Source organism: Antechinus flavipes, chromosome 3, assembly GCF_016432865.1.
Source record: "Antechinus flavipes isolate AdamAnt ecotype Samford, QLD, Australia chromosome 3, AdamAnt_v2, whole genome shotgun sequence".
Taxonomy (NCBI): domain Eukaryota; kingdom Metazoa; phylum Chordata; class Mammalia; order Dasyuromorphia; family Dasyuridae; genus Antechinus; species Antechinus flavipes.
This window is the reverse complement of record NC_067400.1, coordinates 506,484,870-506,508,243: the sequence shown is the minus strand read 5'-3', so window position 1 is coordinate 506,508,243 and position 23,374 is coordinate 506,484,870.

Sequence of the window (23,374 nt, the reverse complement as noted above, 5' to 3'; positions counted from 1 at the left end):
TACAGAGTGAAATGATAGCTGAGGTTTTGGTCCACATTTACCTTGGGGTTTATGGACTAGGTCCATGCCTTAAACCCAACTTACTCTGACTCTTATTGATTGACCAATGATAGGTCACTCAGCTATTGCTTAGGCCCTGATTGGATCAGAGAGAATATAAATAATAATTGTGACTGTTTTGGAGAAACCCTGAGGGTTTTCCCCTTTCAGATCTATATTTTCATTTATATTTTTGACTAGGTAAAAGAGGCCATTCTCTGCCTCATTTCTTATCTAGCCTTAATGACTGAATGGATATTGCCTCAGTCAAACATAAACTTGTTAAAGGCTTTAGTTAAAAAGACCAAAGTCTCCTATTTCATTCAGGGCCACTCCAGTCATCCTGATCTATATCTGGCCACTAGACCTAGATGGCTCTGGAAGGAAAAAGTGAGGCAGGTGACCTTGCCCAGCTCTCCCTCCCTTAAAATCAGTTCATTTGCATGTCATAGCATCATCTCTCTGAAGTCATGGTCCTCTTCAAGATCTAAGGACAAAGGACAATCACTCATGCACTTATGATATGGATATTTGTATATGTACTTGGGTATTTAATTGGGTGCAGGAGCAATTCATGGCCATCACCCCATCAGAGATGCATTTAGAAAACTGAAGTGACTGAAAAGTATTCTATTAAAAAGCTTCTGTGAAAAGGTTTTCTTAAGTTAAAAGGCATTTAACTCTGCATCAGATAGTGAAGGACAGGGACAGACTTCTCATTTCAGGAGGTTATGCTCATCTTTTGTCAGTTCCATTAAACTTAGCATTTAAACATTGTTAGTGGCTCTAGACAATTTATTAGAAAACTAAATGGTAGTGACTTTAGAGATAGACAGTAGACAAGAAAAGGTTGCATTTACATAAACCTGTGCCTTAAAATCTGAATTATGACTGGGTTCTTCTTTTCTGCACACTTTTAATATTATACAAAGCTTTCTTTATTTAATTTTAACCCTATATTTTCATAGCGTTAATTGAAGTCTTGTCAGTGAAGATTATGGTGTGCTCTTAAACAAACTTTGCATGCTCTTATTTCTATAATGTCCTCCTTTGCCTTCCCCTGAGTGACAAGTTTTTGAAGGGATGCTAACAAGGTAGAGGGCCAGGGAAAGGTGATCAGGACAAAGAATTGTAAACCATTCTTTGTGAGAAAACAGGCTGGAAGAACTTGGGATGTTTAATCTAAAAAAGAGAAGATTTTGAGATATGTATATTTCATAGGAGGATGGAGTCATAGAACACCAGAATTGGAAGGATCTTGGAAGCCATCTAGTCCTATCACTGAGGTCTGAATAAGAATCCCCTCTCTATAATTGACCAATATTCAGCCTCTGTTTCAAGGCCTCCATTAGGAATGAATCTGTTGCTCTCTGGGGTGTCCATACCATTCATAAACTAATCTAAATGTTAGGAAGACTTTCCTTCCATTGAACTAAAATTGGCTTGTCTTCCACTTGTATCTTTTGTTCCCAGTTCTGTCCTCTGGAGCTTACAGACATTTCATTTTTCTGCCCCTTAACATATACTTGAACACAACTATTCTGTCCTTTCCTTCAGGCTAATTATACTAAATTACTCAACTTTTTGAAAAAAATAATTTTAGCTTTATTTTATTTTAGTTATTTAGAACCAATAAAATAATTCTCTACATATTAAACAGATATTTCTATGATCCAAGTTAGTTTAACTTTATAGAAACAAAATAATGCTTTTGCAAAATAATTTTTCAAAAGTTCTAGGCCAAAAGTTTTCCTTAATTACACAAAATGTTTTATTGATACATTTTTATTTTTATATTTGTGACTGCCTATAAATCTACTGACAATAAAGCTATTTTTTTAACAGCACATTCAGACAGTAAAAAACAAAACAAAACAAAACAAAACAAAAACAGGAGGTGGGCTAGATTTATTTTCCCTGTGTCTAGTTTATCACTTCTTTATTAGGGAAACAAGTTATGCTTAACCAATCTTGAAGTTGTGATTGGTTACCTCTTTAGTCAAAGCTCTGAGGTCTTCCAATTATTTCCATCTTTATGACCATCCTAAGGTTTCATTAGCTTTTTCAATTTCCACATGGTGCCAGTGGCTGACTCACATTGAGGTTGTAATGTATTTTTAAAATACAACTTGGCATCTCATCATGCCTTCCCATTTTTTACTTGTAAAGGTGAATTTTTTAAAACTCATGCAAGATTTTAAATTTGTTTTTTATTAAATTTCATTTTATTGGGAGCAACTCAGTCTTCTAGTTTATGAAAAAAAGGATTGTCACAGGAAAGAGGCTTACCATGGAGAAATCACTGTTGGCCTCTCCAGGTTGAGACATTATATCCACTCCCTTTTCCTGGGAAAATCTTCTGCATTGGACTCTCACACATGATCTAGTTCAGGTCCAATCAGGAGGGAGCTTGACTCTAATAGGGGAGTACTCTCCCTTTTAAAATACTCATTGGTACACTAAAACCTTTCCCAATACCCTGAAGATAAATTATTTAAAGTTCAGTCTGCAGTCATATCTATGGTCTTCCCAGAGGTGTAGAAAGTTATTTAATTTACAATGTAAATAAGGTATGTAATGGAGACTTATAAGCATACATTAATAGAATGACTTAAAGTCATTTATATAGTGTTTCAAGATTTACAGAGTGCTCAGAACAATTCTGTGCAATAGATGTTATCATTATTCCCATTTTACAGGTGAGTTAACTGAGAAAAGTTAAAATGACTTGCTCAAAGTCACCTAGATTCTAAGTGTTTGAGATTAGATTTGACAGGTCTTCCTGACTCCCAATCCAGTGTTCTATACAATGAACCACTTAGCTGCCTCTTGTAGTGCTCATTTATGCTGTGATTTACTTGAAATCACTCAAGAGTTGGATGGCTATACAATTCCTGTTTAGAGTTTTAGGGATACTCCTATGGGGTTGAAATGTCTCTTTTACAATGCTATGAACTCAAGCTCCCATTGTCTCTCTGTAAAGTGCCAGCAATTAGGTCCATGTAACTAAATAATGTTAATTAGCTTTAAAAAAAAAAATTCTTGAGAGGCAATCAGAGTTAAAAGACCTGTCCGCAATTAACATTTACAAAAAGGATATTCAACATAAAAACATAAAAAGAGGAGACTACAAATGTCTCACCCCAACACTTGAGGGCACTCTTTCCCTTATACTACTTTACTTCTGAATATATTTATAGCCATGGATGGGTGAATCAGCCTTTGTGTTCCTGTTTGGCAGGTCATTTAGGACTTGCTTATCATCCTTTGGCTTTCTGCAAGTCCTACCATCAATTCTAGGTTCCAGACTTTATGGTGGTCCCTCTTCTAACCTTTGGAAGTTCACAGGATCATAGCTAAGTCCAGACTCCACTTAAAAACAAAGATGAGTAGATATAAACAAAAGAACAACAATGGCAGGACGATAGGTTCTTGGCTTCAGACTGGTTCAGCATGAACAAGAGCCCAAGGCCCTTCTGTTCAGAAGTCCTTAGCAGCTTTATCCTCCTTGTCTAAGTAAGGATTGGTTCCTGTCATGCTTAAATAGAATTCAGTAACTTGTGACTACTGTTATAATCTCTCTTGAGGCTGATAAACTTAAACCACATTAGAACATAAAGTTATTTGAAGGATTGATTAGACATTTTACATTTCATCTTCGTTCTGCTCTGATTCCTTTCATGGAACTCATGTTTTCTGGCAAATCAGGAAAAGATTCAAGCTAATCCTCTCTTTAGTATTCATTTTTTCCAAGTGTGCTGGTGCAGTTGCTATTAACTCTACCCTGGTCCATTAGTCAGCTCCACACAAAGATAGCTTCAGATTTTTTAAACTCTCAAGATCATTTCCAAACAAATACATGTCTATCTGTGAAGATCCTTTCATGTCAGGAAAGAACAAAGACAAAAATCGCTAAATCCGGTCTCAGACTTGCTTGAGCAGGGCGTGTCCTTTAGATGCTATGGCATCTAACTGACTACATCAGAGGGAGCTGACTAATGGACCAAGATAGAAGTCCATTAGGGAAAAGAAGCCAGGAAAGCCATTTCTCCATTACTCTTCTCTGAAAGTGGTTTGAAATAGTCCTGACATCATCAAAAGTCCAAAGAAAATGGACAATTGAAAGGGGAGTCTCTTCTTCTTAAATATCCATTGATTATCACTTCTGATTCAGTTGCCAAAAGGCACTGAAAAACACATGGCAGAAACTGCTTAGAAAATCAGTCATCTCCAGTCCACCAAAACACTGAATTACACATGTGGTCAGCTAGACAGAGGAGGGCAATTTTGTATTTGCTCTGTTCAACTTGTCACAGGGGAATTAGATTTATTCCACTTGGCCTTGGAGGATGGAAGTAGGAACAACCAGTAGAATTCATGAAGAAATAGGTTTTTATTTTTATTTAAGATTTTTTTTTTTGATGTAAAGAAAAACTCCTTAATTATTAAAGCTTTGCTAAATAGAAAACTGACCTGCTCAAGAAGGAGTGAGTCCTTTCTTCATTTGAAGTGTTAAAGCAAATGATCACTGAATAAGAATGTTTTAGAAGGGATCCTGGCTCAGGAATGTATTAGACAAGGACACTCCCAAATTTCCTTTTAATTTGAGAGTCTGATTTTTGTGCTGTCTTCAATTTAATCCATACTTGCCACTAGGGAACATTTTCATGTCTCTCCTCTTCTTTTCTTTTCTTATTTTTGGTCCCTTCTTTTCTGCTTGCTATTCAAACGCACAGTCATCTAGTCTTTAAGTAGCCATAGTAACTTCTATACTTATTTTCTGTCCATTTTGTCATTCTACTGTTTTCCTTGTATTTTTATTTTGCACCTAGTGAACTCTGTTCAACTTTGTTCATTTTTTCATTCATTGTGATGAATTTTCTAATTGAAAAAAATTCTGAGCTATCTTGTAGAGTAGAGTAGTACTCTAAGTACAATGTCTCATTCATAGATGAGGAAGCTGAAACCCAGAAAAATTGGGTAATAAAAGCAGAGGTAGGATTTGAATCTAGTTCCTCTCATTCTAAATCTGATCTCTTTAGGCTATAATTTGAGGAGGGTGGTGATTAGCACTAGTAATCAGTTTACAGATTCATTGAAATAACACCCAACATTAGTAAATACTCAGGGATCATCTTTGCTGATTCATGTTATGACTAACTACAGTTTAATCTGGCTCCTCCAATATAATGAGGTCTGTTTGACTTGAGGCATTAAGTTACATTTGACTGGCATGTCTAATCTCTAGGAACATGTATATTGGCAAGCGTGGAAGTGAGGGGCTGGGACTAATCAAACCCTCTCTTTGCAATAAGCAGGGACCTTCCAGCTCCTGGCATGCTGGTTTTCCTATGTTATGGGATTGGGAGAGGTGATAATATAAAGAATATGCTCCATGTGGATGCTCTGTTACCCAATAAAAGCTTCAAAGCATTAAGTGTGAAATAATAAATGTGTCTCTGTTTTGTTTTGTATGTTCTAATTCACAACTGGGTGTTGGTCTTCATTGATTTAGAATGGCTCAGCATACCTGGTGGCTTTTTGTAGAAAAGACCAGGAGTACTGGAAAGCCCAAGGGGTCCCCCAATTAGTTTTTTCCCTTAGTCAGCCATTTGCCCTGGTATGAATTTCTCTCCCTGACTCCCAAAGGAAATAGAAAGACTTTGATTTATTTGGCCTCCTATTATTCTTGACTCCAGGCAAGAACGTAATATTCTTCAGGATTGCTAGTATTTTTCAGCTTCCATATTCCCTTCTGCTCATAAAAATCAGTGATCTATTTGGTGTCATTGCTTGCAGTTGGCAGATGTTTGTTTAGTGTGAGAAAAGTAAGATTTCATGGAAAAGCTCCTTGTTTGGTTTTTGCTTAAGATCATTGGCTCTTCCTAAGGTGCATATGTACCCAGAGCAGTCACTTTACCTAATTCTATAACCATGAGTCACTGGTAAATTTAATGGGAGTGATCAATTGCTTTTGGAAGCCTCACTTATATTTTTTTTTAAACCCTCCACTTAGGTTTTCCTGATCACCTTCTTCAAAAAGCCTTTTCTAGTCCTTTTTAATATTAGTACCTTCTTTATGAAATTATCCCAAATTTATTATGTATATATCATATTTGTAGGTAGTAGTTTACATATTCTTTCTCCCAATAGATTCTGAACTAGGGACTGTTTTTTACTATTTGTGTCCTCAGCACATAGCACAGTACCTGGCATATAAAAGGTGCTTAACTAATGCTAATTGACTGTCTAAACTTGGGAAGAATAGATAACCATCCATCCTAAACCATTTCTCTCTGTCAGGATTTCTCTATTAGAAACTTTACTTCCCATTGCCTATAATAAACCTCTTTTATGAATCTAGGTTTTCAGGTCTGTAAGTTCCTTTATAGAGAATCTCTGCACTGCCAGAAGGGGGTTCCCCAAAACTCCCTACTCTTGCACTGAATCCCAAGGGGGTGCAGGGGAGCCAAACCTCTCCATTTGGTTCCCTGAACCCCGAACCTGCCCCTAGACCTTATCATGTAACTCCCTGACCACCAGAAACCCTAATCTCATTTTGGTTTTCTAAATCTAGACCTCATCATTTAACTCCTTGACCACCAGGAACTCTAATCTCATTTTGTTTCCTTAAATCTAGACCTCATCATTTGGTTCCCTGACAAAAGGAGCCCCAAACCTAAATCTCATCATATGGAGTCCCAGACCTGTGGTTTCATCAGTATAGCAAGCTCTTAGTGAAGAATTTCCTTTAACCAATGCATATTAGCAACTTTCAGACTTAGAAATGACCAATAAACAAATTAAGTGACATATCCAGGACTACAAAGTCACTATGGATCAGAACTATTTCTGACTTTAAGTTCAGTTCTCTATGCATTATATTACACAGTCTCATAGCATAGCCACAATCAGAGATATTTCATGCAAAGATTTTTCCAATTGATAGTAACCCATATTGTAGCTCTATATTTATATAAATTTCTTTCAACTTCTTTTCATCAAAATTCTTTAACTGTATTATTTTACCTTTTGTGATCACCTTTACTCTGATCTGGTTAAGAATTTTCCCTTAGCCAAAGAAAAAAATAAACATTTATTAAGCACTTACTATGAGCCAGGCACTTTGCTGAGAGATTTTCAAATATTATGTCATTTGATCTTTACAACAACACTGTGAAGTAAGTGCTGTTATTATCTTCATTTTACAGTTGAGAATATTGAGGCAAACAAAGATTAAATGCCTTGTCTAGGTTCACACAGCTAATAGTTGTCTGGAGGCCAAAGTAGTGAGGCTAGATTTGAATCAGATTCTTCTTGACTGCTGACCCAGCATTCTATTTATGGTACCACTTAGATATCTCCAAATTGTAAAAAAAAAAATTCAATCTATTTTTATATTTTAGTGATCCAAACTTTTATGTTTAATTTGAATATCCATTTGGAACTTTTTGTGACATCTATCTAGACATACTTATGTTATATACATTTGATTGCCTGGCAATGAGAACTTCTTCCATTGAATTCCTATAACATTTTTTTTGGGGGGGATTTCCTGAATTCACTTAGCAGAGAGTCCACACTCATTTATAAATGTATCTTACTTCTTTTCTAACCACCTCAAGTTCCTTGAGAGGATGGAGGGTCCAATGCAAATTTCATTTTGAATTCCCCATACCTCCTAATATATAGGATCTTATTTATTTTGAGATTTTTGGAGGATCTATGAGCTCAGGCATATGCATTCATATATTCTTTTTGATACATAGTCAGTTTAGAGTTTATCCCTTTCTTATAGGATATTCTTATTAAATGTGTATTTAATGAATACATCTCCTAAATGTTTGTTACGTTTTCATCCTCAAAAATAGTTCATGCTTTCTTCCTCAGTTGTACAGCAATTTTTTTTGTAGCCAAAAATATTATTTGGCATAGAAACCTGACTTAAATTCCAAATTTAAAAATTTGTACTTTGAAAGAAATTCTTATTTTTTATTTACCATTATTTCAATACTGAGCTAAAAGCTCAGTGCTTGATGCACTGTGGCTTCCTACTAGTAGTCCATGCTTTCTTTTCAGATAATAAATGCTTAATATGTGTTTATTGAATGAATGAATGAATGAATGATTGAATGAATGAACTGTATATAAGTCAAACATGGAAGGCATCAAGGTCCTCTTCCATTGTTGTGATATAGACATATTTACATCTCCTCATATTTAAAACCTAGTAAGTACACAATAGGCACATACTAAGTGTTTATTGAAAGGAATCTCTTTGTTTTGTAGGAATGAAGGACATTTTGAAATGCACAACTGAACTTTTTGCCAGAGGAAGTGATAGAATCTGTTATTTAATATTCTGGGAAGATATCTTGAATAGTATGAGTAATATGAGGACACTGAGATTTAGGGGAGTTTAGGAGAGCTAAAGTTACACAGGTAAATGTCAATGGCAAGATTTGAATTTGGGCCCTCCCTTTGACTCCAAACTCAATGTTCTATGTTAGTTGTAGTCTGATGAAGAGATTATAGTAGACTGATTATCACCTGTAATCTGAGAACTACTTATCCATAAATCCAGCCTGAATGAATTAACTTTTTAAAAATTGCATAGAAATTTTGCTTCATACTAAACTTACTGATCCAAAAAGCTCCAGATCTTTTTCAGACAAACTGTTGCCAAATAAAATCCCTGTCATCCTGTTTTTATTTGCACAATTAATTTTTTGGACCTAAATAAAATACTTTAACATTGTTCCCTGTCTTTTTGGTTTTGGCCCAGTGTATCAAAGCTTTTCTGAATTGTGATTATGTTATTTCTCATGCTAGTTATTCTTTCTACCTTTGTATCATTTGCAAATTTGTTAAACATGTTTTCACATCATTATTTCAAATGGAATAGGTCATGACTTCCAATTACAATTAGACTTATAATGACTTATAATTAGAGGTCTCTGTCCACTTTGACACAGAGTTGTAAACCAATACTCTTTGGGTTTAACCTGCTAATAATTTATCTAAAAACTTGATCTAATGAAAAGAGGAGTAATCTTGGGACTTAGGATGATCATAACCTATCACCCAAGCCTTATTTCAACATCTCAGGCTAGTAAAGTAGCACAATGGACAGGGCACTAAGTCTGGAGTCGAGAAGACCTGAAATCAGATCCAGCTGCAGACATTAAGTTTCTGAGTGATGAAGAATAAGTCATTTAATCCCTGTTGTCAGCCTCTATACAATGTAAAATGGAGATACCTACCTGCAAGGGCAATTTTCTAAGAAAAACTACAAGTTACAGAAAAAGTGCTTTCCCAGAGTTCCCTATATGTATGAAAATATAGGTAGGTATAGAATCTATCCTTCATTCTAACCATCACTATAGAAAAGGCTTATAAAATGCATATTTGAAATCAAGATATACTATGTCCATAGCATTACCCTGATCTGATAATCTAAGAACTTTATCCCATCACAAAATCAAATTCAGAGAGACGACTGTTGGTAGAGTGGAAGGAATTTTAGGTTTGGAGCCAGTAAGATATGAGTTCAAATCCTGTCTCAAACAATTAGTAGCTGTGACATTGGTCATTATTTAACCTTGGTTCCCTCAACTAAAATGGGAATAATAATAACTTCAGGATTGTCATGAGGATCCAATTAAATACTATTTATAAAGTTCTTAGCACAGTGCCTGGTCTTCACATCAGGCTCCATATAAATGCTTATTCCTTTCACCTCATTTTCATGATAGTTTTCATGTGTATTCATGTGGACTCAGAAATAACAGTGCTCATCTATGTGTGTTTAATAAAAATTTAATAGAAATAGAAAATAGAATTTTGCCTGGGATTGGTACCAAGCTCTGCAGTTTTCCAGAATTTGCCCTGATTACCATTTTAATATTTGAGTCAACATTTGACCATTTCTAAGATTTTAATTGTTCTTCATGATTTCTTGAAGACTGCCATAGTCAAGGTAGCAATTGCTAGCAGAGAAGCAGACTAGTTCAGTAAAATTTAGAATTAAAAGGCCTAGCTTCTAATCCTACTTTTACCAGTTAGTACCCATGTGAACCTGCAGAAATCATTTCACCTCACTAAGTCTGAGTTTTCTCTGCAGTAGAAGTGGAAGATTGGACTAGATGGTTTTTAAAGTTCTTTACAATTCTAATTCAACAGTCTTCCAAATTGTCACTGTGAGATCATATGTCACCTTCAGACTCCTTGGCTATAATTTATCAAGACACTGAAAGTATTTTAAATAGTTCCTTTAAGAATGTTACCTGTGTCTTTTGGATATTGTATTACTAGGGATCTGTGTTTGATATCTCTTACTATAGGTATGACCACCACTTCCCCCTGTCCCTTTGTACATGACTTCTTTGTAGCCTAGGTGGCTATCCTCAGGAGGCATTTGGATCTCAGTGTGGCAAATACTTAAGTATTTTGTTTTCTAGAGAGGAAACCCCAGTGTCTCAAATCCCAGGACAATGTTATTTAATAGACCAGTTTCCTGGATGTACAGTTGTTCTAATGAGAAATAACTGTCTCATTGAGCATAATTTCAAAGTTAGTGTAGTGAAGTGCTGCTCTCTCCTACGTCCTTGTTTGTAATCACACTTTAACTTTTAGTCTGTTTATTTTACCTCCTCGTACTTTATTTTATTTCATTTTTTTGGAGATGGGCAAATGTCTTAATTTTCATTCATTCGTTCATTTATATTTTATTTTTGATTAATAAAATAAAACAAAAATTTCTGAAACATAGTAGAATTAAAAAAAAAGATGATCACACATGAAACTGCAGATCTATTATGTACAACTTGCTATTCTTTTAAAATATATAATAAAATTATAATGACTTTCTTTTTTTTCTTCCCTCCACCCCAGAAATGGTTATCATTAGACACAAATATATATACATGTTATGTATATATGTGTATACAAATAAATACTAAATCATTCTATATATACTTCTCCTTCATAGGTCCTTTATAATTAATTTGGGTATTTACAATAATCAGAATGATTTATTTACTCAAAGATATTCTTCAACAATATTGCTGTTACTTTTTACATCTCTTGGTACGGCTCATTTTGCTCTTTAATTGTTTTGCACATATTTTTACACATTTTTCTACAATCAATGAACTTTGTTCTATTTTTTATAGTTTTAAGAACATTCAATTTTCTAAAGAAAGTAAAAGCAAAGGAAGGTTGAGAAATCCTATGTCTTCTGTTAGCATTATAGTTTCTCTCCTAAGCAATGGGCTTATCCTTACACTTTTGGCATTGGATAGAGGGAACAAAATACCTGTTTGGTTGACTTTTTTTTTTTTCAAATCACAGCTTATTTTATATATACGCTGATTATCTTGGGTTCTGTGCCTATAGATGTCTGCATAGCCTGAAGTCAGAAAGACTCATCTTCTTGAGTTTAAATGTGACCTCACATACCTGCTAGCTGGGTGACTTTGGGCAAGTCACTTAAACCTGTTTGTCTCAGTTTCCTCTTCTGTAAAATGAGCTGGAGAAAAAATGGCAGACCACTCTAGTATCTTTGCCAAGAAAACCTTAAGTGGTGTTACAAAAAGTTGGACATGAAACAATACTTTTTTTTTTTTTTTGGTAATAATCTATATAGTCAAGTATGTAGAGTGAGTCTGGAATTAGTAGTACATATATGCCTTATAAGGCAGGAAACTGAATATATATATACAATACCAATAGGTACTTAGGCAAGGTTTTGATTTATCCTGTAGCTTTTTTCTTTCTTTTAATTCAGGAATCTTTTTCAGGTCACAAGTAACTTGAAGCCAGCTTGTAAAAGTAGTTGGAAAGAGGGAGAAAGAAAGCTCCTAATACTTATCACTTTGTATATCTGTTCTGATTCAGATTATGCGCTTGGTTTTGCTATCAACTGCATAGAATTTACCAATCTTGACAGGATAAAATTTCACTTCTCCAGAGTGCTTTAATTGTGATTTTATCTGGAGATGAACAATGTGATATGCCTGGCTGCTGATAATTTCCTTCTAGCTCAAAAATTCCATGAGAACACTCAGTGAGGTAGGTAGGATATAAGGATTTCTTTTGGATTGAAACTGGCTAATAGGTACAATTCTCCTCCCACCCCAACCTTCTTAAAAAACAAAGGAGCTCAAAAATTTTATTTTTCCTCCATGTCTAAAGATCTCTTATGAAAGGACATAATTGCCAAATGCCCACTTCTAGCCTTCCTGCTGAGATTCCATAATATCATATGTATGTTTGGATTCTCTGAAGAGCTTAGTCGCTTAGCAACTCTCCCATAAAGTCATCTCTCTCTCTCCTGAAAAATTTCAGGCTATGCATGACTTAAATGAAGATATTCTAGTTCACTGGAGCTCAGAGAACAATTACTTGTAGCTGTCTTTGGCATTTGTGCCATACCCATCAGAAAATAAAACAAAGATGCTTCTGCCCACTGTGTGTATTTCCTGCCTTCATCTCTTATGCATTTGGTCCCTGAAGACTATGCATCAAAGGAAGAAGGCAGCAACACAAAGAGTTGTTTTTCTGGTGCCTTATTTCTCTGCCTTACATATTGACAGCAACAATAACTATCAATAATTAAGTGCTTACTGTATGTATATACTATGACAGGCCCCAGGGGAGATACAAGCCTAATTAAAACAATATCCTTTCCCTTACAAATAGGGAAAGAAATTATTTACTTCCTTGTAAAGATAGGGACACTTGAACCCACAAAGGAAGTAACTAATAGGTGGGATTGTATAGGGAAGTATAATTTGGAGTTAATTATAAGGAAAAAACGTAATGAAAGCCATCAGAAGATAAAATGGACTCCCTTGTTTTATAACAAACTCTCTATTACTGGAAGTAGGGCAGCTGGGTGGCACAGGGGTTAGAGTACCAGACCTAAAGTCAGGAAGACTCTTTTTCTTGAATTCAAATATGGCCTTAGATACCTATTAGTTGAACAACCCTGAGCAAGCCTTTTCACCTCATTTGCCTCAGTTTCCTCCTCTGTAAAATGAGCTGGAGAAGGAAATGGCAAACCATTCTAGTACCTTTGCCAAGAAAATCCCAAATGGGATCGCAACGAGTCAGCACAACTGGAAAACAACTGAACCCCAGGATTCCTGGAAGTATTTAATAGTTTCTTTAAGAAGTTTAAAATTTTATTTATGTCTTTTGGACATTGTATTATTGGGGATCCATGATTGATATCTCCTACTCTAGTATATGACTACTTTACTTACCCCTGTCCTTTCATACGTGACTTCTTTGTAGCCGAGGTGTCTATCCTCAGGAGGCTTTTGGATCTCAGTGTGGCAGATTCTTGTAGTATTTTGTTTTTTAGAGAGGAAATCTCAATGTCTCAAATCCCTGGACAATGTTATTTAACAGACTAGTTTCCTGGATGTACAGCTGTTCTGATGAGAAGTAACTGTCTCATTGAGAATAATTTCATTCACAAGGCAAATTCTACAGGCCTTCTTCAAAACCTGGCATTAAAGGCCTTCCCCAATCTGGTCACATCCTATCTTTCCAGCCTAACCTTCCCCCCACAACTATTCATTTCTACACACTATATGTTCTATACAAATTGGACTATGCACTATGTGTAACAATCTTGTACGTGAAGATTTCAAAAACCTTCAGTAATGATCCTTTCTCTTGGACATTACATTTTATTTTATTGGTATATCTTAAGGATTTAACAGATAATTTTATATTATAGTTAATATTTGTATTTTATTCCTTCACCAGGCTTCAGGCTTCATGAGGGCAGGAGCTCTTGTGGGTCCCTCAGGACCTTACCAAATGTTCTCTGTACAGTACCACTGTAAAATATTTGTTAAAGAAAAATGAAGATCATAGAATTCCTATTGAGTTCCAGGAGTTGATTGTTATTGTGTATTATTGTGGCTGTTTTTTAGTGCATGGAAAGAGTATCTAGTAAGAGTCATTTTTATATCTTTTTCTTCATAAAAGTCCCAATATAAGAGAAAAATAGAAGTAAGGAAGAGAGACTAGCTTTAAGTGGGAAACCTCTAACTTCATAAAAATATAATCTAGGGAACAAAAAGTGTTTTTGGTATTCTGAAAGAGTCTTAGGTAATGTTATAGTAAAATTGTTATAACATTAAAATTTTTCTTATTCATTGAAGTCTGCCTCAAAATTTATTCATTTCAATGATTATTTATTAAGTAACTATCATACGCCAGGCACTATTTGTGTGTTATTTCCTTGAACGTATTGAGCTCCTCCTCCACCACCAACCACCATATGCCAAGAATGTAAGCTTCTCCAGAACAGAATTATTTCCTTTTGTCTTTATTTAGTATAGTGCCTGGCATATAGTAGGTACTTAAACTGCATGTTAACTGATCAATATAACAGAGCATACAAGAAAGAATCAGAAACAATAGAACTCAACAACCCAGTATTTGATAAAGTGGAAAACATCAAATATCTAGGAAAGAAATTTTTATTTGATAAAAAGTTCTGGGAAAGCTAGAAATCAATCTGATAGGCATTAAACTTAGAACAACATATTATACCGTATTCGACAATACGTTTTTAATTGATATATGACTTTAACATTAAAGATCATATTGTGAAAAATTACAAGAGAAACTTTATACTTATTCTTTCTTATTTTTTTATTATATAGAAATACTATTGATTTTTGAAGATTTTGAAGCCAGCAACTTTGATGAAACTATTATCTCAATTGATATCTTTACTGATTTCACAGGATTTTTCCAACGCTTCATCATATCTTCATCCAACAGGGATAGTTTTTATCTTCTCTTTACCTATCTTTATGATTTTTATTTTTTTCTCTTGTCTTATTGATGTTGTTAGCATTTCTAGAATTTTAAAATATGTAGTGGACATCCTTACTTCACTCCTAAATTCAATGGAACATTTTCTAATGTATCTCCATTGCATATGATGCTTGCTATTAGTTTTATATAAATGCTTTTTATAATATTTAAAAGGATTCCTCTATGCTTGTAACTTGCAAGGGGTTTTGTTTATTTGTTTTAGTAGAAAAGAGTGTTATACTTTGATAAAGCCTTTTTTCTTTTATGGCTTCTATTGAACTGATCTTGGGGTTTTTGGATGCTGAAATTTTTAATATGATTAATTATGCTGATTGTTTTCCTAATGTTGAACCACACTTTCTGTTTTCTCTAGGCTCCAGTTGTCTGATTCAAGATTCTTATAATTATCTGGTCTCTATTTTTTCTGTATCCCTAATGCAATCAAAACTCCCATTCTAGAACTTCCCTGGAGGCATTTTCTGCAACTACCTTGTAGAGCTTGCTCTGTGGATTTCCCCTTTTCATTGTGTTGCACTCTCAGAATAATATGAACTTTCAGAATAATATCAATTCTTGAAGGCTTCTCCCCCATCCCTGATTTTGCAGCCCACAAGTGATCTATACTACTTTCTCCTCCTAATCATCATCAAAAAAAATTTTTTTTTCACTAAGAAATAAAAATGAGGAGGGAAGACATTCTAGATTTAGGAGCATTAAGGAGACAGAGTGGGTGTAGCATAGCATTGATAAAGTCTGGAAAAATAAACTGGTCCCAATTCATGAAATTATTTAATTATCAATTAGAGGAGTTTTTATTTAGTTCTAGAACCAGTTATTCTAAAATAGGGGAGTGAAATGGTCAGAATTGTGTTTTAGGGATATGAGTTTGGTAGCTCTACAGAGAATAGATTGGAGAGAGTAAATGCTTGAGACAAGCGGACCAACTAAAAAACATTTCAGTAGTCCAGGTGAGAGGTGATGGTATTATTTAAAGTATATATTGGCTGTTCTCCAGTCTTGGTCATACTTGTTGGAAGCCTACTTAATCCATAAACTTTGCTGCATTAAGATCTTCTCCAGACAGAAAAACATGTCTGGAAAAGAATACCAAAGGAACATGAAACCATCTTTTCTTCTTTAAAAGAATCATTTTACTCTGAACTTAATAATTATAATATAAATTTTTAAAATTCCACAATTCATAGAAGAATTTATCTTTTTTCTGGCAGCTAGCATGGCATCACATAACACCGAAGTTTATAGAATATTTTGAAAAAATTGTGGTCACAGGAGTGTAGAGCTAGAGTGAAAAACACGGGGATGAATAAATCAATGGATGCTTGTCTTTTTCCTGATTCTCATTCATAAAAGAGTGGGTCTATACTATTGTCTATCCTTTCCTTTTATTTTCAATCTTTTCTCTGCCTAGCATGCGAAATGAAGATATGTAATTGTACCAGAGATCTGGCTTTAGGCTAATAGCAGCATGTGGATAGTGTCTGGACAGGCGGTTTCCTGGACCTTCAGCAACAATCTGTTCAAGTAACAAAAGATTTAATCTTGGCTCAAATGCCAACTCCAATTCCATGCTATTTTTTCCATTAATCATAATTCGCTTTTGCGAATAAGGATTTCTAGGAAGACTCATTTGATGTGAAGTTTCTTGATCAAAGTCTATTCCTCTCAGAAAAGCAGATCTTCTCATAGATTTCTAAAAGTATGTTCCCTCAGAATCTAAATTCTTCTGCTTTCTGGCAGTCAATTCTTACTTTTCCAGAGCAGGTTTATTATTTCCTGTCCTCTTTTTTACATTTGGTTACTCATTAGCTCATCCACCAGAAGGTAATTTTATTTGGGGAATATCAGTTAGTCAACAACATTTAGTAAGTGTCTAATAAGTGCTAACTAGTAGGAATACAAAGAGTGAACCAAATTCAAAACAAAATAAAGTTCCTTTCTCCTAGGAAAAACTCTCCTAAGTTTAATGGGAAAAGATAGATTATAAAGTTCAAGCACACTATTTGATTGCCAATAGTTCTTAGAAAAATTGGTTCAGGAATGATGGAAACAATAGGGCTAATCTAAGCTTTTTCAATTCCATATGCTATATACATTCTAGCTACTTGAAAAAAAAGGAGAATTTGCCTGCGAAATGGGCATACTGGCAAATTACAATAAAGTGAGAATTATTTGCTGTGCAAAACAAAGATTAGTAAGAACACTCAAAAGCAGTAGCTAGGTCCTAATACTAAAGGAGAAAATACTGAGGCTTAAAATAAAAGAAATGTGCTTATCCTGGAGAATACTTCTAAATTTTATGGTACCTTCAGACTAAGTTTTAACTACATGTTTTATTAGAAACAATGTGAAACATCAATATAAATGACTACACTTGCTTAGGAAGTATTTCCTTTGAAAGTAATTAATGTTAATTAAGTTAGCTAATGTGTATTACTTTTTCATTCCTTTCCTCTCTGTTTCCACCAATACTCTTTTTCCATTCATTTCTCCTGAAATGTTTTTAACTAAAGTATACTGTGTTATTCTTTTAATTATTTTTCCACTTAGAATGATTTTATAAATGTCTTTTTAAATTGTCCATCTTAATTACACTGTAAAATTTTGCATAAGAATGTTGACTTCAGTATTGAAACATTTAAAACAATTGAAAACTGTGTTTCTCCAAATAATATTTGGAATAGCTGAATCTATTCTATTGGTGGAAAAATAAGATTAGCAGACATTCATGATAATGAAAGTCATTAGAAAATATAGTTCAATGATATGACTAACCAGATATGTGCAGATGGAAAGCATATCATGGAAAGAATAGTCATGGAGAGTAATATTGATAAAGTCATCAGTCTGCAGACCAAGTAGGGGTTTATAGAGAGCTGGGTGCAGGCACTGTGGTGGAGTAAAGGCAGCAACTCATTCAAATTCTTCCTACATTCTCTTCTAAAAATAATGTCTCAAATTGAGTTTTGGATTAACAGAGCCAATAAAAAGTCAGAGTGAAGCATTTTTCCAGGCTAAGACAACTGAGGAGGTCAGTAATATCAGGGTAGACAGAAGTCCAAAGTACTCAGGTAACTGGAACAGCAGTAGAAGCAGCCGTGGGAGCACTCAATTCCGAGATGGTAATGAGGTCAGTAACTGATCAGAAAGAGATCATGGGGAATCCTTTGCTGGCCATGGATGAAGCTGGTGCTGATTGGTAACTCTACTGAGTCTGGATTTGAACTCAAATCTTCAGCCAGGTCCACTAAGTCACCTTCCTGCCTATCTGATCTTAAATAGGTCCATTTAGTTTTTTACTTTTCAGTTTCCTCTGGGGAAAAATTAAAGTTTTAGACCAACCAAATCTCTAAGATTTCATGTATCTCTGGAATCTGATATGTAGTGGAGGCACTAAATACTTTAAGAGTTCAAGATATCAGTGTAGACTGAAGTAATCAGCAAAAGTGTCAAAGAGAAGGTGGTAGTTGAATGAGGCAGCTAGGTAGATCCAACACTGAACTTGGAGTCAGGAAGATGTGAGTTCAAATGCAGCTGTGTGACCCTGGACAGATCACTTGTCTTTCATTTTCCATTAACACCTCAGCTTGGTTTCAGTGTCATAGAACATTATGCTTCCATGTTGAGCATCCCTTGCGGGCTTCCTCTCTCTTTTTCAGCTTTCTTTTGTGTATTGTTTTTGCCCATTAGATTGTAAGCTCTTTGAAAGCAGGTACTGTTTAGTACAGTGTCTGGCACATAGCAGACAGATGTTCATTTGTTAAATTGAATTGAATTGAACTTAACCTCTACATCACTTTTCTCATCTGTAAAATAAAACAATAATACTTACTTTCCAGAAATGTTGTAAGGATAGCATGATAAAATATTTATGATGAATTTTGCAAATCTTAAAGTGCTACATGCTATTTACACATCCACATATTTATCTATGTACATATCTTCCTCCCTCCTTCACTATCATTTGTCTTTACTACTACTACTACTACTACTACTACTACTACTACTACTACTACTACTACTACTACTTCTACAATTACAGCTATTACTACTACTACTGCTTAGACCATGAAGAAAGGAAAGACTTGGACTGAGGTATTCCATATCAATAAAGTTCATTTTTTGAGTTCTATGCCTGTATATAACTTTCTTCCAATTATTTTTTCATTGTTCTCTTACCATCTTAGATATCCATTCTATCTTTGGTCTTTCTGCTTGCTGTGTGACTGTGATAAGTAACATTTACTTTACATCTGACTCCATGATAACAAAACTGTCCTCAATACCTTCCCCACACACAAATTCTATGTCCATAGGGTCAAGGACTCTGTCTCTATTGCTCAGAGTTTAGGGACAGAAATGGTCCAATCCTAGCATACTGAGTAGGAAGGTGACACATTCATTCATGTCTGTATTTTAGGAAGATCACTTTGATAGCTGAGTGAAGGATGGATTGGAAGGATGAGAGACTTCATTGAAATTCTTTGTGCAGAAGGCTAGATGAGTACACACTAGGTATGTTTGCTTAGTCACCAAACATTTGCTAATGCTTTCTATGAGCCAAGCTTGGTATAAGACAGTAGGTATGGAATAGCTTGATTTTTCTTTTAATCATCTTGGGAAAAGCAATGCAGCAGAAATCCAAGAGCCAGAATGAAAAGTTTAGCCATTTGTGTTAAATTTTATGCATTCAGAACATTTAGTCAATTTATTTCACTTTATTCAATTTGGTTCAATGCACCTTTATTAAGTGAAAAACAGAGAGCTGGAATGCAATCATTGGTTATATACTTAAGACTAGGTCTCAAAATGTTGTAGATGAAAAATGATAAAAAGAGAAAAAAGAGAACAAAAGAATCATGTGGGACTCATTGATGTTTTATGTATTTATTTTGTGTGACTCAGTTTTCTAGATATTTGATGTCCAATGTCTAAAATAATCCTTTTTTGCATAGACACCTAGCCCAAGATGGCTAGGCAGGCCCCTCTCAACAGGAGCTTGAGGAGCTGGAGACTTTCATCAGTCCCTATTCTTTACCTATCTTCAATGGTTTGCCTGAATTCATTGCTGTGTGGTTGCCTGCTATGGCCAGTGAAATCTGAAATAACTGAGGAAACAAAGGTTTGGATTTCTGAGCATATTCATCGAGGACCTGGGATCCCAGGACTCTAGTTCTACTCCCATTTCTCTACCTTTTATTTTTGAAAATTCCTTATGTTGACAGAACATTATGATGTATTTTTGCTCTAGACTAAATTCTTTTTTATATATAGATCTAAAATGGGTGTTGGCAGAAAGTTGTTGAACATGCTTCATTTTGTAATACTTATCAGTAAAATTTGTTCACTTTCTTGGGATACAGTTCAGATTTACTAATGTTTTGGATATGTTGTATGAATTATAGATGATCATAAAATAATAGGGCTGACCCATGTCGAATGACGTTTAGTTAAAACATTGTTAATAATTTTAGAATTTTGGGTCCCACTAGTTTTTCTACAAAGGCATGTATTTGATTTAAATTTTTTTTATTATTTCTTGTTTTAAGAGCACATATATTTCCAATAAATATCTTTTCCTATCCAGTAAGTCATCTCTTGTATCAAAAACTAAAAGAAATAAAAAAGAACAGTTTAATAAAACCAACCAATACATCACTGGTGTCTGACAGTTTTTGTAATATTAGAGAAGATTGCAGAAAAACAACTACTCTGTCATCTTGCCAATCATTTGATCTAAAAAACCTCCATGTTACTGTTACATGTTCCAGCTTACTGAAAGTATGATTTTACTTGATTCACTTAGCAGTCTGAGGAGCTTCTTCATTTGTTTCACTAGTAACTGTGATACTCCTTCACTTTTCTTCTAAGAATAGCTGTAAATCTGGTCTGTTTTCTAAAAATCCTCCTGAATAAAGTTGAGAAAATGAACTAAATTTTCCTTTCTACGACTATTAATTAATTGATTGATTGATTCACTCATACATTTACTTATTTATCCATTCACTAATTCATGTATTAATTTACTCACTCACTCACTCATTCATTTATCCATTCATTCAATCCAGAGAATTGTCTGGATTAGTTTCAGCTGCTTCAACCCAGTGTTGATCAATAAAAAGGTGCTTAGAGACTGGGATAAAAATATTTAACTTCACATCACTTCTTTCAATTATCTACTTATTGAAAAGCCAGTCTACTTAAAAAAAAGAAAAAAGAAACTTATGCTGCTAACCTAGTTTGCAGTAGGAAAAAAAAAAATATGCAAAGCAGCTCTGCAGAACCACATGATATATAGGTAACTCAGCAGAAGGTCAGGGGTGGCAGATGTATTGGAGGCAGCCTATCATGGGAAAAGACATTGGGTGGGTTTTGTAGCAAGGATGATGGATAATAGCTGTACTACTCACTAACATGTTATATCCAATGGGAATGTAGTGTTGCACCTGGGGTATGTCTGACACGTGCTGGTAATTAGGCAAAACTAAGTTAGGAGTAGACCTGTCTTTGTCAGAAGGTGAAATAGGAGAGAAAACATATAGGCCTGTGATTGAGCTCTGCACAAGCATGAACTAAAAAACAGGTTGGACTACTATCAGGGTTTCTTTGGAGAGCTAAAATTCATGAGCATATGATTTAGAAATGAAATCATCTGGAGAGAATCCAATCTCTTTAAAAATACTTATTTTTCATCATTTTTCTTTTCAGTTATCAAACATTTATCTTATTCCCTTTTTACCCCCTTCTTTGTTTTCTTCTCTTCTCTCTCCCCCACCCCATCCCCCAGGGAAAAATGAAATGTATAACCTACCTTTTTAACCAATGAATATAGTCAAGCAAAATAAATTCCTTTGTTGGACATGTCCAAAATGTGTATCTTATTCTTATTCTTCATTATTCTGTTACCTCTCTGTCAAGTATCACATTTATGGAATCATATGGAATCAGAGTTTTAAAGTCTTTCTGAATTGTTCATTTTTACAATATTGATGTTACAGTATCAATCAATCATTATCCTAGTTAGATCCATTTCACTTTATATCAGTTCATGCAAGCCTTCCTAAGTTTTTCTGAACTCATTTTTTTTTTGTGGGGGAGGAAAGAGGAGGGATGTTCTATTTTTAACCATTCAAAAATCTAAAAGAAACAGGGAAAAATTGACTTAGAAGCAGATTCAGGGTTGGTAGGTCACGATTGGACTATGAAAAATATGGGATTTTGTAGTGAAGTAGACCATTTTTCTGAATCAGTCATTTAATTAACCAACAAGCATGTATTTAGTACCCTGTTATCTGCCAGGTACTGCAGTTACAAATACAAAGAATGAAACAATTCTTACTTTCAGTGAGTTTACATATTGATCTTTGCTGGCAGTTGTTTCTATTTCCTATTTCCATATTGTATCAATGTGTCAATGTGATCTGGGTAGGGTTTACCATGCCTTTCCTGACTTAGAATCTCCAGTAAGGAGATTGGAAAAGTCTCGACCAATTCCATAGCATACAGATTGTACTCATCCTTCTATGTTCTTTCCTTGAACTTGCACTTATTGCTAGCCCATTATGTGCTGAAGATTTTGGGTCTGTGGTTTCTAGGAATCAAAGACCTCTAGAGCAATGTATATTGTGCAATCTTCTCTTCCATCTACAATTAATAGTAGTGAATGAAAATTCAGGTTTAGTTTATTACAAACAGCAATGGATAATGAGGAAAATGTGTAATGAGGAAGGGAGCCCAATGAGACTGGCCACAGAACTTGTCACTTTAGTTCTGGAAGGAATCTATTCAATCAGTTTCCAGAGATTTCTGGGAGTATAGCCAGATCTGATATTTTGTACTCAAGAGTTCCTTGTCTTGCTTTAGAAATAATTTAATTTTTAAGAAGAGGAGGGGTCAACTAGATGGCACAGTAGATAGAGCCCCAGCTCTGAAATCAGGAGGACCTGAATTCAAACGTGACCTCAGATTCTTAACACTTCCTAGATGTATGACCCTGGGCAAGTCTCTTAACCACAATTGCCTCAGCAAAAAGTTTTTAAAAAGAAGAAGAAAAGGAGGAGAAAATGAAAAGAAGTTATATTCTGGAGCTGATTCTCAAAAACAGGGAGTAACTGAAAATATGGGTGGAAATTATGGAATCAAAGGAGAAGTGACAATTTTCACTTTGAATTAATTAAGGAGTGAAAGTAATCCAAGAGTAATCTAGCATGTACACCAGATTTTGTGAAAGTGGATTTCACAGGTTTTCAAGGAAAAATAGAATCCCATAATGAAAATGCTACAGGAGATACCATCCCAGAAAAAATGAAAGATCTCAAGAATTAAATTCTAGCAAAACAAAGGAAAGTAACTTTCTAATAATCAAACATTATCCTATATATGTGACTCTAGAACAGCAGTAGTTAAAATCATGACTCAGATAAGACAACAATAATAAATGATAGAGACAAACATAGCCACTACTTATTAAAAA